Source organism: Condylura cristata, unplaced genomic scaffold, assembly GCF_000260355.1.
Source record: "Condylura cristata isolate star-nosed mole 26May11 unplaced genomic scaffold, ConCri1.0 scaffold00014, whole genome shotgun sequence".
Taxonomy (NCBI): domain Eukaryota; kingdom Metazoa; phylum Chordata; class Mammalia; order Eulipotyphla; family Talpidae; genus Condylura; species Condylura cristata.
In genome coordinates, this window is record NW_004567115.1 from 21,240 (window position 1) to 26,270 (window position 5,031).

The 5,031-nt window shown below is 41.2% G+C and overlaps 1 pseudogene; it reads right to left on the reverse strand.

Annotated features, from left to right (window-relative positions):
* Positions 1-609: 609 nt before the first annotated feature.
* LOC101628698 overlaps positions 610-5,031 on the reverse strand; it is a 61,372-nt pseudogene continuing 56,950 nt past the window's right edge.

The window sequence follows — 5,031 nt, forward strand, 5'->3', positions numbered from 1 at the left end:
CATCGTCTATATCAGAGCTTGGAACATATAAGGGACTAAACACTTATCAACTGAAGACATTAGTGAATACCATAATCAGCAATCGAATCCATTTCCCCACATCAATTATCTAACAGGTCCTGGAATTAATAATACAGACATATATAGAACATGTATCAAAACTATTAACTATTAATCCCAAAACCCATTTTATCTTCCTCAAATTTCCCAGCTTCTCTTGCAGCTGCATTCTGGCCTATACGATGTAAGAAGTATTACATGGTACTTGCAGGAAGCTCTCGTAAAATAAAGGAGGTCCACCTTTCTTCCTTTCCTCATCCTGTTGCCTGAGATACAGACATGATGGACTAGAAATCGAGTAGCCATAGATAAAGGGGCTGTGGATATTAAGGATGACAAGAGAAAAATGAAAGGGCCCTGCAGCTACCATTTCCACTCTGAACTGTCTGCCTTCAGATGCCTTTTATATGAGAAAGAAATAAACCTCTGTACTTTATACTTCACTCTTCTGTCAGATTTTCCTCTTATAGACAGAGAAAGTTGACCCTGATGTGTGACTAAGCGCCCACACCTCTGAGGAAAGTGGAGATCAAAGGAAAGTGTGGCATCTTAGGAAGTACCAAGTTCCAAGACGCAAGGCAACCATGGTTCTATTTTTTTATATGGACCCACTTTTCCAGTCACCGACACCTTGGAGCCTTTAATCAGGTCCCTGTAAGTTCCGGACAGTAATATGGCAGAGGTTTTCCACGAATGTGTTGCTTTCTCTTACAACAGTCTCCTGCTTCTGGTTCATGTAGTTCCACAGATCCAAGGCATAATTTTGGATCTGTGTCCCAGACTTCATAGTAGTGCTTCCACTCCCTATAGAAGATGGGGTAAAATCTCTGAGGATATAGAAAGGACAGACTAGAGCACCTCAGATCACTCACCTCCTGGAAGTCTGTAAGTGTGCACCATATTCTCAACACTCCATGGTCAAATCAGGACCCTGGATGCCCCAGATGTGTGAATTAAAATGCTTTCAACAAAGCTTTCCATGCAACCCCACAAGAAGGAGTGCTGGGGGGGGATCCCAAACACTCCATTACATTACTAGAGCACTGAGAAGACTGTGCAGCCAACAAGCTTTTCTCAGGCATGGGCCTGATAGATATGGTATCAATGTCCATGTAGATGCCACCATACTTCCAAATAATGGCCAGAGGATGTGCATCCGAGCTGACAGGAATCCAGTTCCTCTGTGTACTGACACTGACCTGCAGAAGCAAGTGTAAATCAGTCAGAACAGCTATGGGGAGCATGCAAGTGGGAAATCAGGGATCAGCAGGGGGCCAGGCCCAAAATAGCAAGCCAGCTTCCCCCAAATCTATTTGCTAAATACCTTACTGTATAAGTTTACCAAACTTACCTCAAAATCAAAGAGTGGCCTAAAAAAAAAAAAGTTTTATTTATGTATGCATACAGAACTGGGTATAGGTCAGAGGTGCTATAGAAAAGAAACATACTTAGGGGCCAACTGCTCTACCACAATAGCAAGTATGTCAAAACGCAGACCAGTGGGACAGGGAGATGGAGGGTCAGCCTTTCTAAATCTACCTAGGCACACCCTAAAAGACTAGTTGAAGAATAGATAACAATTCCACAAAGGAACGAACCCTTCCCCCAAATGAAAAACACTGTATCAGTACAATTTCTACATTGGAAAATGAAGCTCTTGCCCATCTGTTTTCTACAGAAGTGCCTCTTTGTCTTTGTCATTTTCCTAATCTACCTGTCCTTTTAAAGTGTAACCTCTGCCTGTGTCTACACAAACATCTTTCTCTCCTGAGTAAACTTGCCATGTGCCTCTGATGAAACTTTACTTAGAGAAAACCCAAACTCCCGTTCACCTAACTCAAAAACTCATCAAACTAACATCCAGACTCCCTGAACAGAAGAAGGACTCTGATTCATAGTTGCCTGCTAATTTTGGCTTATTTATGTATTGTCATTGCTATTTTTTGTCTGATCCCTTATTCCTTTTTTGGTCCCCCTATGTCCCTACTATAAGTGAAGCCATCTGATATTTTTCTTTTTCCATTATAAATTCAAACCATAGGGTCAAGAACAGAACAAACATCTGTGTTCCAACAGTACTCACTGTAGTAGGTACTAGTGAAAGAATCATCATACCAACTAGGAGAATTAACCTGGAAAATGCATGTCGCTCCTTATCCACCAAATTGGAACTCACTCTTCTCACTTCTTTCCCTGTACCTTCTTTGCTGAGGCTTACTATTAGCCTCTACAGCTGTTACATAGATGCAGTTATAGTAGACCCATGCAGGCAAGGCATTCTGGGGCCCTGTTTTTCAACATGCCTTCCTTGAGATTTTCTAAACTAGACACCAGGGCTGGAACTGGTTGGGTCAATCAAGCATCTGAGCTGATACCCTAAGGCCAGAGTGCAACAGTGTGATACCCATAGAAAGGGTCAGTTCCACATTCTCTTCCCCACCATAGAAGGTGGGGCTGAGCAACATGGAGTAGAAAAGAATCGGAAAAGGACTTGGACAGAACGGATGGAAGAAAAGGACTACAGGGATAATTAAGGAGGCCCATGGAGAAAAGAAACATGTGAAGAAGGAACTGTGCTATTTCTTGGCCTTGGACTTGTACCAGCAACTTGGAAGCATGGAAAGATGCACTTGAAAGAGACATGGATGACCCATGGGGAGGCTGACAATAGAACACTAGATTCCTGGATCTTAATTTGTATTTTGACTTTTCTCTGTTCCCTCCAGACTTGTCTAGACCCTTCTTTCCCTTTATTGTGGATCCCCCACCAGAAGATGCCTTAAGCTTGTGACAAGCTTTCAGTCCTCGGGGCCCTCCATGTTTGGACGAGCCCTCTTTATAAACTGGGCACAATAGAATGGGTAACTTTCGGTGATTCACCAGGAAACTACTTCAACAATATACGTTCTCTTCACTCTACTGCACATTAGTTGTGCTAAAGTTCTATTCTGCTCAAAGTCTTATGCACTAAGAGTAGGTTTGGCTTTAGCAGAAATGATGGGGGCCCATAATTTCTTCCTGCTAACAAAAGCAGATCTAGGAGAACTCAAGCCCTGTTTTTTCCGCTTCGGGGAGTCTTGCTCTCTACCCTAAATGTGATAGTGTTCGAGTGTCCAGAGAACTCTGGCTCTCATGTCTATATGTGCCCAGTTCTAGGAGAGCAGCCTGGCAGGCAGACCACCCTTCCTACTAGGTGTCATATTTCTCTATGGGATCATGAAAGATTGGACCCCTAAAATCATGTTTACATGCTGCTTTGGGTGACACTCACTTACATTTTTTCACAGGATAAGTCTTAGGACTCTGCTATCAAAGTTAACTGCCATGTGTAGGTTCATATTGACGTTCTCACCTTCACATTGTATCCTCACTGCCACACCAGGTCTATAACATCAGGTGTCATTTATCTACTTCTAAAAGATTCGGCTTATTACCCCAATTGTTTTTGCATTTAGGATAATAAATATATCTTCAAATATTTTTAAAGTTATGAATCCTCCTATTGAAAATAACAGTGTTCCCAACAACATTGATTCTAAATGACACCTGCACCCCCATGATTATTGTTGCAATATTATCATTAGGGAAAATGGGAATCAACCCAAATGCCTCAAAATAGGTGACTGGAGTTAAAAAGATGTGGTACATATACACCATGGACTCAGCCATCAAGAACGATAAACTCATGTTGTTACAACAGCATAGATGGAGCTGAAAGGGATCAGGCCAGAAAGAAAAAGAAATATACCGGATCGGCTGGGGGGGGGGGAGAAAAAAGAGATAGAAAAGCAAATATAATAAAGTAAAAATGAGAACAACAAACAACTATAAACTAGAAACATGTTATGTGGTGGAAAAGGAAAGGGATAACAACTGGGGTGGGAAGAGGGCACGGGAATATGGCCATGGCACACAGGTGAATTGGTGGTGGGGAGCCCACCCTTAGGATGGAAAAATGTACAAAATGAAAATGATGTAAAGTTAATTACTTAATTTTTTTAATTAAAAAAATTGTTGCAATAAGGATAAAAATAAACCAATCTAATTGTAGTACTGATCAGATGAATAGGACAACTCAAACTTAAATCAAGAAGAAAAGATTGACCACAAAACAACAGCATTTGAAGGACTACAGTCTAGTCCAGGACAGAGAGAAATCTTATCTTTAAAGTAATAATGTAAAGTATCAACATTGTATATCTAAATATTGTATCATTTAAGAATGAAAGTGGCCTTTCTATATTCACCTATTCAGATGCTCCTAGAATCCAAGCAAAAATACAGAGTGTTCCAAAGTTTATTGAATACAAGTAATCCTGTAGCCCTCACTTCCTAGACTTCATAAACCGCTTCTACATAGAAATCACTACCAGCAATGTGATTGCAAATAATTGTTGAGAATCTATTGAGAATAACTAATTATATACACATTTATGGGTTACTGAATCCAGTTATATCCACTACCCAGACTTCAGCATTCAATGCATAGAAATTACATGATAAGATATATAGAGCCATATTCTAAATATTAATGGCCCAAATTTTACCAACAGGAAGTCCCATCATTTGCTGGGGTGTCCTCATAAAATTTTCAGGCCTTTGAGTTTCATTTGTGATAACCAAATGTACCTAGATCTACCTACCTCTGTGGGTCCCTGTGGGTCCCTCCCCAGGGTGTCCAGAACACTCCCCATGCACAAAAGTCACCTTCATGCACCTGGCCTCAGCTCCACCATCCTTGTGCTCCATGACGTCCTTCCCTGCTGGTTCACTAGAGGCAGCTTATCCCCTCCCCTGTGGAGCCCACAATACTGTTTTTTCATTTCTCCCAAGACACTATCTGTAGCACTGCAGATGCATGCCAGCTGCCTTAGACTCGGGGAGCGCCATGAATCCTAAAGGACATTTTCAAATGTGGCTTCGTTTCTGCTACATATTAATCAAGAAAGAAAGAAAGAAAGAAAGAAAGAA